Consider the following 12640-nt stretch of genomic DNA (forward strand, 5'->3'; position numbering starts at 1 on the left):
GGGATAAAGGAATTATTGAGTGATTTGTTTTTGTGGAGGGTGCATCTGACCAGGTTGTGATCTTTTTGCTAACCTTCATAAATTTTGTTTATCCCATATTTAATGATTGTTAATTTATTAAGTGATTCTCTTTTGGTCCTTAAATGGTTTAAAAGTCTTTGAATGTGCGCTTTGTTGTTTAATTTACTTAATTTTTCGGATTGTTTGTGTGTAATGGGCATGATATCCCCTTTTGTAGAGAATGAGTATGCGTATCTATTGTGCTTTATGCTTTGCCTATTTGATTTTCCTCTATTTTGGTGATTATAGATTTAGTAATGTGATTTTTGTTTGGTTATTTGTGTTTAGATTTTTATTGAGTTTAGGTCTTTAGGTTTGTGCGTGAATCAAGGACGTGATTTTGAGTTGATATTTTTTGCAGAGGATAAGTAAATTTATCTAGATGATGGTATATTATATCTGTAAATATAATATTTTGCTGCCTTCTTCATTATATAGCATATTCAAGAAAGTGTGGGAATGTTAAATATATTTTGATTGTCCTTTGCCATCGCAACAATAGGAGTTGCGTTGCAGCGAATATTCCTTTTTTTTTATTTGTGGCCTTATGTACATATTTTTAACATTTATCTCTGTTGTCTCCATTTCAACTTGTCTATTGGGTATATGCTACCGAGCAGGTATGATGCCTTGTTTTCACTTTATATCTTCTTGCTTTTGTCCATGCTTAGTTTTTATTTACTTTTCTCCTTTTGGTTCAAGGTGCTTCCAAAAGCATTCGTTGTTGTGGACAGATATACACGCTAGCTAGTCACTAATTTTTCTCATGATGGTTTGACTTCATGATGAATTATGGTTCTGACACATTAGTATTGTACGTGTCTCTAGTACTCTATCAATTTGTAAAGCTTTGTGAAAATGTTTTATTCTTTATCTATTTTTTAATTATACAGTAGTTATACTTCATACTAACTAGGGGGTTTTATTTCTATTAAAAAAAAAAAAAAAAAAACTAGGGGGTTTTATTCTTTTATCTATTTTTTAGTGATATAGCAGTTATATTTAAATGCTACCACGAGTGCTTTTAGTTGCATGATTCTTGTGAGTGAAAGTGAAGGATGCAGGGGCATTAACTGGGGCATTTATTTTTTTTATTTTAAAGCGTGGATGGACTCTCTAGCTGTTTTTATCTTTAATGGCTGGTGCATATGACCAGGCAGTGATTTTTGTACCAACCTTCATATATTTGGTTGATCCCATATTTGATTATCGTTAGTTCATTAAGAGATATTCTTTTTTGTTTTTGAATGGTTTAGTGGTTTTGAATGGGCACTTCTTTTTTTTGGTTGAATGTACTTCTTATTAGGATTCTTTGTGTATCAAGGACATGATATCCCCTGCTGTAGGAGAATAAATCGATTCGATTTTCCTGTATTTTAATGATCATTAATTTATTTCATTAATTTTCATTTAGTTTCTTTGTCTTTAGATTTCCTTCAGATTTTCATCTTTAGGTTTGTGCATGAATCAAGGACATCACTATGGGAGTATCTGTTTTTTGGAGGATGAGTATATATATCTATTTGTATAATAATCTCTTGCTGTTTTTTTCATGTGCATAGCCTATTCAAGATAGCATGAGAAGGGGAAAGTTATTTTAAACCTTATTAACCCTAGCATTAATGGGAGTTGTGGAGCACTGAATACTATTTTTTTTTAGGTGGCATGTGGGTTTATTTACGTTTTTTAATAGATATATATATTTATTGACTTGTCCATCCTAACTCATCTATGGAGAAGGGCATTTCTTCTCCGTCTATTTATTTGGTTGCTTATTTCTTAAAATATGAGTTCTCATTTCTTTGTTCAATAATAAGCTTAAGTGTTTAAATTACACTTCCTGTTGTTTGCAGGCTTGTGCATTAGGAGATAATAATGTATGGTAAATAATCAATGAGTATATGGATTTGGGAATAGAGGAGCTCTTGTTGTGATAATCGTATTTCTCCTCCTTTCATAAAATATTATCCTTTTTTTTTTTCTTCTCAAATTTGATATTTAGAGCATTAAAGTTGGTGTTGAACTATAGATTTTGTTCTTCTTCATTTGAGTTTGGAATCTTAGATATCTGTCGTTTAAATATTCTAGATTGACCTGTGCAATAGTACTTGAATCGAGGAGTGTGGTTTTCCTTTTAAAGCTTGTGTGGTTATATGTGTTCTTTCTTTGACTATTCAAGTCATGCTATCCTTGATACTATACTTCGTGGACTCTTACTGGTGTAGTTTTTGAATTGTTGTTTAGGCATGTTGGTTATTTGTGATTGAGTCAGAGGTTACTATTTCTTGGATTAGGAATAGCTTGGGTACAATGATTTCTCAAAAGAAGTCTATGTTTTATTAAAACCATATTTGATGATATGTTGAATCATTATGATATGTCTACCCAAAAAAAAAATCATTATGATATTTTATTTTACTTTTTTATGGGATTAATGTATTTTTTTTTTAAATTAAATTTACATCTTGTTCAGCATTGTTTGTGTATGTATAAACTTTTGTTGTCGTTTGTTAAATGGCGTATTTGAGATGGCATGGGAATGCATAGTTATTTTGCTCCCAGTCCAAGCAATAATGGGGGCTGTTGTACATTGAATACGGTTTTTTTTTTGTGGCATGTGGGTTTAAGTACATTTTGCTAACATATAGCTCTTTTGTCTAATTCATTTCAGCTCATTTGTGGACTAAATTTTTATTTTTTGGTCAATTTGTTTGTTTGGTTATATATTTCTCTAGTGTCTTATTCAGTTCAACTCATCTGTGGACTGGAATATCTTTTTCCATCTATTTATTTGCTTTCTTATTTCATGATGAACTGCATGTTTTCGTTTTTTGTTTGATAATAAACCTAATTATTCTATTTCGTTTCTTGGCATTTGCAATCTAATGCATTTAGAGATATTATAGCCTAGTAAATAATTAATGAGTTTTTGGTTTTGGGACTATACGATGTTCTTGTTTGGATAATCATGTCTCTCCATTCTTTCTTATAATTATATCTTAATATTTTAATTTTGATGTTTTCAATGCTGATGTTGATGCTAAACTATTGAATTTGTTTCCTCTTCAGGTTAGAGTTGGTCTATTGTTGAAGTATTCTATATTGACCTGTGTAATAGTATTTGAAGCAGGGAGTGTGGTTTTTGTGTTCTTATTGTGACATTATGCAAGTCGATTTGATCTTTTGTTATTTTAGTTATTGTTAGTTTAGTTATGTGATGACTTGTACTGTATTATTCTCTTTAGGCTTATGCTTGAATCATGGTTTTGCAAAGATGAGATGTATTTATATGATGGTTTTTTATTATATAAATATAAATATAATATTTTGTTGTCCTTATTTGTTACTATGATTTGACTGTGCGCAAGATTTCTATTAGTTTGTGGTTGCTTGGTGCTAAAATAGTTGAAGGTCATAAATTATTTATATGGGGTGGATTATGATTATTCTCAAGGAACATGGAACTTACTTTTGTTCTGCGTTCGAATATATTTTGGATTTAGGTAACAATTCAAAACAAATCATAGATGTTTCTGTTCAATTTGGTCATTTATGATTTCTTGTTGGTATGGGTATCGTGGTTATCTAGCGCTATGGTGAATGTCAAAGTTAATATTTGTATATCTTATGTTTAAGAGTATGAAATGGTCATGTGTGTAAGTGTGTTGATGTCATTAATGATTGATTGTTTTCCTTGGTAGCCTTATAAAATTTCATATTGTTGAAATTGTTGTTGTTGCTCTAGAATCATAAGATATACACCAAGCAGGTATGATGTTTTGATTTAACCCTTTATCATCTTGCATTGTCCACCCTTATTAGTTTTTAACCACTTGAAAGTTGTTTGATCAAACTGTTTCTAAAAGAATTGCTTGTAGTGGACATTGTACACGCTAATGATTATTATAGCACATTAGCATTATAGCTGTGTCTTCTAAGTACACCATCAATTTGTAAAGCTTTTCAAAGGGTTTTATTCTTTATCTATTTTTGAGTTATATATGTTATACTTCATATCAATATGGTTGCTAATTGGTTTAATGATTCTTATGAGTGAAACTAATGGTTGTGCATGACATTAATTAGGGGTATTTTTCATTTTGTAGAGCAGAAAGGAATTTCTAAGTAATTAGGGGTTTTTTTTTTTTGGAGGGTGCATCTTACCCGGTCGTGATCTTTCTCCCGACCTTTATAATTTTTGTTTTTTCCATATTTAATGATTGTTAATTTATTAAGTGATTCTTTTTTGGATTAAAAATGGTTTTCAAATGAGCACTTTTTTGTTGAATTTACTTAATTGTTCAAGATCGTATATGTATCAAGGACATGATATCCTTTCCTACGGAAAATGAGTATGTATATCTATGGCGCTTTATGCATGCCTATTTGATTTTTGTCTATTTTAATGATTATTAATTGAGTATTGTGATTTTCATCTGGTTATTTGTGTTTAGATTTTCATTTAATTTAGGTCTTCAGGTTTGTGCATGAATCGAGACATGATTTTGAGTTGATCTTTTTTGCGGAGGATAAGTATGTGTATCTATACAATGGTACATGTCTGTAAGTATAAGATTTTGTGGTCTTCTTCATTGCACTACCTATTTGAGATAGCATGGGAATGCTAAATTTATTTTGAGTGTCCCTAACATTAGCAATAATGGGAGTTGCGGTGCACCAAATACACCTTTTTCTTTTTTTTTTGGTGACATGTGGGCTTATGTGCATTTTTTTAACAGATATCTCTATTGTCTCCATTTCGACTTGTCTATGAGTATACACTCCATTATTTTAACAAATATCTCTATTGACTTCATGATGAGTCGTGGTTTTAGCACATTGGCATTGTGGTTTTATCTCCTTAAGTGCCCTGTGGGCTTGTACAACTTTGTGAAAGGGTTTATTTTTCATCTATTTTTTAGTTATATAACAATTATACTTCATATTACTAAGGGTGCAATTTGGTTGCATTATTTTTGTGAGTGAAAGCAAAGATGTGCATGGGCACTAGGGGTTTATTTTTTATATTATAGTGTAGAAAGGATTTTTCGGGTGATTTATTTTTGTGGCTGTTGCATGTGACCAGGCAGTGATCTTTGTACCAACCTTCATAAATTTGGTTTATTCCATATTTAATGATTAATAAGTCATTAAGAGATTTCCTTTTGTGTTTTTGAATGGTTTAGTGGTTTTAAATGGGCTTTTTTTCTGGTTTAATTTACTTTTTTTTAGGATCGTTTGTATCCCCTGCTGCGGGAGAATGAATATGCATATTTGTTGCCGCACCATATATATCAATTTGATTTTCCATTATTTTAGTGATAATTAATTCAGTTCGGTAAATTTTGTCTAGTTTCTTGGTGTTTAAACTTCCATCAAATTTTCTTCTTTAGGTCTGTGTGTGAATCAAGGACATTATTATGGGAGTATCTATTTTTTTGGGGATATGTATATCTAATAAGCCGCCACATCTATTTATATACATATCCTTCCTAACTGCTTACTATTTGATACTCAATCCTTCCTCATTAGACGCCACATCCCTGTAAATCCTAACTGCTTCTTTTGTTGGTCAGGAAGGGAGAACCTTAAGCATCTTTTATTCTCTTGCCCTTTCTCCAGGATCTATCTGGGGAGCCATTGCCTCCATATGGCCATGTTCGAGGCGTTCCTTTGGGTTTGAGCGAGATTGGACTTGGATTTTGAGAAACTTTTCAGGTACCTCCATTTGCGATCGGATCGGTAAGCTAGTGTTTTGTGCCTTGATTCATCATCTTTGATGGGAGCGCAACCTTCGTAGATGGACTTCCAAATCTCGATCTATAGATACAATTTGGAATACCATCTATTTTGATGTATCATCTAGAGCATATTCGAGATAGCATGAGAAGGCAAATGTTATTTTAAATCTCCCTAGCCCTAGTAATGATGGGAGCTGCGGTGCACTGAATACTTTCTTGTTTAGGTGGCATGTAGGTTTCTGTACAATTTTTTTAATAGATTTCTTTTTTGACTGCTCCATCTCAACTCTTCTATGGAGAGAATTATTTCTAATTTGTTTGTTTATTTGGTTTTTTATTTCTAGAAATATGAGTTTTCATTTCTTTGTTCAGTAATGAGCCTAATTGTTTACATCACTTTTCTTGGTGTTTGTAGACTCATGCATTAGGAGACATTAACACATAATAAATAATGAATGAGTATGTGGTTTTGCGCACAATGGAGCTCTTGTTGTGGTAATCATGTTTGTCCTTTCCTAAATTTTTTTTTTCTGTTTTCTATTTAAATTTAGTATTTAGAGCGTTGAATTTGGTGCTGAACTATTGATTTGTTTCTTCTTCAGCTTAAGTTTGGAATCTTAGATATGATTGTTGGAATATTCCTAATTGACTTGTGGAAAAGTACTTGAAACAGGGAGTGTGGTTTTCCTTCTAAGGTTTGTGTTGTTTTTCTTTATTTGACTACTGCCGTCATGCTGTCCTTACTATTCGTGGACTCACTGATGTGGTATTTGAATTGATGCTTAGGCATGTGGGTTATTTATGATTGGGTGGAGGTTATTAATTCTCGGATTAGGAATGGCTTGGGTACAAGGATTTCTTAAAAGAAGTCTCCTTTTCTTAAAGCCACATTTATTGATCGTTGAATCATTATGATAGTTTCTTTTGGCTTTTTGCAGGGATTAATGTATTTTAAATGAAAATGACTTTTTTTCCATTGAATTTACTTCTTGTTTAGTATTGTTTGTGTATTTATAATCTTTTGCTTTCGTTGTTGATTAAATAGCGTATTCGAGATAGCATGGGGAGGGCATAGTTATTTTTAACCTTCTAGCCCAAGCAACAATGGGAGCTGCTATAGAATGCCCTTTTTTAGGTGGGATGTTGATTTAGGTTAATTTTGCTAACATATATCTCTAGTGTAATTCATTTCAACTCATTTATGAACTAGAGGATATCTTTTTTCCGTCAATTTATTTGGTTTGCTAACGTATATCTCTAGTGTCTTTTTCGGTTGAACTCATCTATGGACTAGAGTATCTTTTTTTGTCTATTTATTTGGTTTCTTATTTCTTAAAATACTTTTTTTTTTCATTTCTTTGTTCGTTAATAAGCCTAGTTGTTGTATTACGGTTCCTGGTGTTTGCAAGCTAATGCATTTAGAGAGATTATCTCATAGTTAATAATTAATGAGTTTGTGGTTATGTGACTAGAGGAGGTTCTTGGTTGGATAATCATTTCTCTTCTTTCTTAAAATTTTATCTTAATATTTTAACTTTAATGTTTACAGTGTTGATGTTGAGCCTCTTCAGGTTAAAATTTGAATCTTAGATATCTATTGTTGAAGTATTCTAGATTGACCTATACAATAGTATTTGAAACAGGGAGTGGTTTATATGTTCCTGTTGTGACATTATGCAAGTTGATATGATCTTCTATTATTTTAGTGGTCATTAGTTCAGTTATGTGAAGACTTGCACTAGATTATTCTCTTCAGGTTTGTGCATGAATCATGGACGTGATTTTGAGTGGATGCGTTCTGCGAAAGATGAGTACGTATTTATATGATGGTTTTTTATTATGTAAACGTAATCTTTTGCTGTCCTTATTTGTTACTATGATTTGGATGTGCCCAAGGTGTCTATTAGTTTGTGGTTGCTCTGTACTAATGGTTGAAGGTGCGTAAATTATTTATATGGAGTGGATTATGATCATTTTCAAGGGCATGGAACTTTTTTTTGGTTTCTACGTTCGAATGTATTTTGTATTTAGGTAACAAATTCAGAATGAGTCATGGATGTTTCTGTTTGATTTAATTGAATATGGTTTCTCGTTGGGTTAGGAATCGCGGGTATCTACCACTATGATGAATCTTAAAGTTGATATTTGTACATCATATATGAAATGGTCATGTGTTTTGATGTCATTAATGATTGGATGTTTTCCTTGGTAGCCTTATAAAATTTCATGTTATTAAAATTGTTACTGAAATCATAGGAATATACATAAAAAAGTAGGTATGACGTCTTGATTTAACCTTATATCATCTTACGTTATACATCCTTATCAGTTTTTATCCATTTTTCTAGTTGTTGGATCAAGTTGGTTCCAAAAGAATTGCTTGTGGTGGACAACATATGGACTAATGATTGCTCTATCCCATTAGCATTGCAATTGTGGCTCCTAAATACATTGTTGATTTAATAGGCTTTGTCAAAGGGTTTTATTTTTTATCTGTTTTTTAGTTAATGGCAGTCATGCTTCATATTAGTATGGATGCTAATTAAAGGTTGTGTAGGGCATTAACTAGGGGTATTTTTCATTTTGTAGGGAGAAATGAATTATTGAGAGATCTGTTTTTGTGAAGGGTGCATCTGACCAAGCCGTGATCTTTCTGCCAACCTTCATAAATTTTGTTTATCTTATATTTAATGATCGTTAATTTATTAAGTGATTCTCTTTTGGTTCTTAAATGGTTCAATGGTCTTTGAATGAGTGCTTATTGTTCAAGATTGGTTGTGTCATGCACATGGTATCCCCTCCTGCAAAGAATGAGTATGCATATCTATTGTGCTTTTTGCTTGCCTATTTGATTTTTCGCTATTCTAGTGATCATTGATTCAGTAATGTGATTTTCATCTAGTTATTTGTGTTTAGATTTTCATTGAATTTAGGTCTTTAGGTTTGTGCGTGAATCAAGGACATGATTTTGAGTTGATCTTTTTTTGCAGAGGATAAGTATATTTATTGATATAATTGTACATTTTATTTGTAAATATAAAATTTTGTTGCCTTCTTCATTACATAGCCTATTCGAGAAAGCGTGGGAATGCTAATTTATTTTGGTTGTCCCTTGCCATCGCAATAATAGGAGTTGTGGTATTGGTTCAAGGTACTTCCAAAAGCGTTGGTTGTTGTGGACAATCTATACACACTAATTAATTGCAATTTTCTTTCAAGATGGTTTGACTTCAAGATAAAACATGGTTCTAGCACGTTGGCATTGTAGATGTGTCTCCTGAAGTACGCTATTGGTTTGTAAAGCTTTGGGAAAGGGTTTTATTCTTTATCCATTTTTGAGTTGCATTGCAGACTTGTAGTTATACTTCATATTACTATGGGTGCTTTATGGTTGCATGATTCTTGTGTGCGAAAGCAAAGGATGTGCAGGGGAATTAATTAGTTTTTTTTTTTAATTTATATATATATATATATATATATATATATATATATATATAGAGAGAGAGAGAGAGAGAGAGAGAGAGTAAAAGGACTCTCTGGGTGATTTATTTTTGTGGCTGGTGCATGTGGCCGGGTAGTGAGTGATCTTTGGACCTAACTTCATAAATTTGGTTTATCCCATTTTAACGATCATTAGTTCATTAAAAGATATCCTTTATTGTTTTTGAATGGTTTAATGGTTTTATAAAGGCATTCTTTTCTGGTTGAATTTGCTTCTTATTAGGATTGTTTGTGTATTAAGGACACGATATCCCCTACTGCGAGAGAATGAATGTGCATATCTATTGCTGCACCATACAAATCGATATGATTTTCCTTTATTTTAGTGATGTTTACTTTAGTTTGGTAATTTTCATTTAGCTCTTGGTCTTTAGACTTGCATCATATTTTCTTCTTTAGGTTTGTGTGTGAATCAAGGAAATAATTATGAGAGCATCTATTTTTTGGAGGATAAGTATATGTATTTATTTGTATAATAATCTTTTGATGGTATTAATTTGTACACAGCCTATTGGAGATAGCATGAGAAGGCATAGGTTATTTTAAACCTCCCTAGCCCTTGAAATGATGGGAGTTGCAGTCCACTGAATACTCCTCTTTTTTTAGGTGGTATGTGGGTTTATGTACATTTTTTTAATAAATATCTTTATTGGCTCCATCTCAACTCATCTATGGAGAAGAGTATTTATTTTCCCTCTATTTATTTGGTTTCTTATTTCTTGAATTATGAGTTCTCGTTTCTTTGTTCAATAATAGACCTAATTGTTTGCATTGCATTTCATGGTGTTTGTAGACTCGTGCATTAGGAGATATTAACTATAGTAAATAATCAATGAGTATGTGGTTTTGGCAATAGAGGAGCTTTTGTTGTGATAATCATGTTTCTCCTCCTTTCCTAAAATTTTATCCTTTTTTTGTATTTAGAGCTTTGGAACTTGGTGCTAAACTATTGATTTTGTTTATTCTTCAGGTCAAATTTGGAATCTTAGATATCTGTCATTGGAATATTATAGTGTGTGGTTTTCCTTTTAAAGTTTGTGTAGTCATGTGTTCTTTATTTGACTACTGAAGTCATGATGTCCTTGGTACTATACTTCGTGGACTCTCGCTGGTGTAGTTTTTGAATTGTTGTGTAGGCAAGTTGGTTATTTGTGATTGGGTCGAGGTTATTAATTCTGGGGTTTCTTTGTTCTATAAGAAACCTAATTGTTTGCATTGCATTTATTGGTGTTTGTAGACTAGTGCATTAGGAGATATTAACCATAGTAAATAATCAATGAGTATGTGGTTTTTGGCAATATAGGAGCTCTTCTTATGATAAACATGTTTTTCCTCCTCTCCTAAAATTTTATCCTTTTTTGTTTAAATTTGATATTTAGAGCATTGAAGTTGGTGCTAAACTATTGATTTTGTTTATTCTTCAGGTTAAATTTAGAATCTTAGATATCTATTGTTGAAATATTCTAAAGTGTGGTTTTCCTTTTAAAGTGTGTGTAGTTATATGTTTTCTTTATTTGACTAATGAAGTCATGTTGTCCTTGATACTATACTTCATGGACTCTTGCTGGTGTAGTTTTTGAATTTTTGTGTAGGCATGTTGGCTTTTGAATTGTTGCGCAAGCAATAATGGCATGTGGGTTTAGGTACTTATATCTCTAGTGTCTTCTTTATTCTAATTCATTTTCGGACTAGAGTATTTTTTTTTCCGAGCTATTTGTTTGGTTTTCTAACATATATCTCTGGTGTATTCTTCATTTCAACTCATCTATGGCCTAGAGTATCTTTCTCTGTCTATTTATTTGGTTCCTTATTTATTGAAATACATGTTTTCATTTAATTGTTCGAAATGCCCAATTGCTGTATTATGATTATGGGCGTTTGTAGGCTTATGCATTTAGAGATACTATTGTATAGTAAATAATTAATGAGTTTGTGGTTATGGGACTAGAGGAGCTTCTTGTTCGAATAATCATGTCTCTCCTTCTTTGGTAAAATTATGTCCTAATATTTCTTCACTTTGATATTTACAATGCTGATGTTGGTGTTGAACTATTGAATTTGTTTCCTCTTCAAGTCATTTTAAATCTTAAGTATCTATTGTTAAAGTATTCTAGATTAACTTGTGCAATAGTATTGGAAACAGGGAGTGTGTTACGTGTTCCTATTGTGACATTATACAAGTCGATATGTTCTTCCATTAGTTTAGTGGTCAGTAGGTCAGTTATGTGAAGACTTGCACTGGATTATTCTCTTCATGTTTGTGCGTGAATCATGGACGTGATTTTGAGTGGATGCGTTTTGCAAAAGATGAGTATATGTATTTATATGATGGTTTTTTATAATCTTTTGTTGTCCTTATTTTTTTATTATGATGTGGATGTGAGCAATGTGTCTATTAGTTTGTGGTTGCTCTGTGCTATTAGGGTGGATTATGGTTAATCTCAAAGACGTGAAACTTATTTGTGTTCTACGTTTGGATATATTTTGGATTTAGGTAACAAGTTTAGAATGAGTCATAGATGTTTTTGTTCGATTTGGTCATATACGGTTTCTCTCTAGGTTAGGTATCATAAGTATTTGCCACTATGATGAATCTCAAAGTTGGTATTCATACATCATATGTTTAAGAGAATGAAATAGTCATGTGTTTTGATATCATTAAGGATTGGATTTTTTTTTTTTTGTTAGCCTTATGAAATTTTATGTTATTGAATGTGCTATTGTTGAAATTATTGTTGTTGTCTAAAATCATAGGATATACACCACAAAGTAGGTATGGTGTCATGATTTAACCTTATATCGTCTTGCATTGTCCACTCCTCTTAGTTTCTAACCACTTGTCTAGTTGTTGCATTAACCTAAGTCTACTATTGATTTGTAAAGCTTTGTCAAAGGGGTTTATTCTTTATCTATTTTTGAGATATAAAAGTCTTACTTCATACCTATATAGATGCTATTTGGTTGCATGATTCTTATGAGTGAATTTAAAGGATGTGCATGGCATTAACTGGGGGTATTTTTCATATTGTGGGGAGAAAGGAATCTACGAGTGATCAGTTTTAGTGGAAAGATCGTGATCTTTCTCCCAAACTTCATAAATTGTGTGTATCCCATACTTAATGATTGTTAATTTATTAAGTGATTTGCTTTTGGTTTTCAATTAGTTTAATGGTTTTTAAATGAGCACTTCTTTGTTGCATTTATTTATTGTTAATGATTGATTGTGTATCAAGGACATGATATCCCCAGCTGTAGAGAGTGAGTATGCATATCTATTGCAGCATTATGTGAGTTGATTTGATTTTCCTCTATTTTAGTGAGTATCAGTTCAATAATAT

The 12640-nt window shown here is 31.8% G+C and overlaps 1 long non-coding RNA gene across 23 annotated transcripts in view; it reads left to right on the forward strand.

Annotated features, from left to right (window-relative positions):
• Positions 1-12640, forward strand: part of LOC149028555 (uncharacterized) — a 59292-nt gene that overhangs the window by 30739 nt on the left and 15913 nt on the right. For 19 of the 23 annotated variants that reach the window (XR_016170264.1, XR_016170273.1, XR_016170262.1 and 16 more), the window contains one exon: positions 1-12640. This exon is cut by the window's right edge and continues 15913 nt beyond it. This is a non-coding gene — a long non-coding RNA (uncharacterized LOC149028555). The other 4 variants (XR_016170270.1, XR_016170286.1, XR_016170289.1 and 1 more) reach the window with 4 other exon arrangements.

This window comes from Hakea prostrata, chromosome 1 (assembly GCF_041222555.1).
Source record: "Hakea prostrata isolate BN-2017 chromosome 1, UWA_Hpros_2, whole genome shotgun sequence".
Taxonomy (NCBI): Eukaryota; Viridiplantae; Streptophyta; class Magnoliopsida; order Proteales; family Proteaceae; genus Hakea; species Hakea prostrata.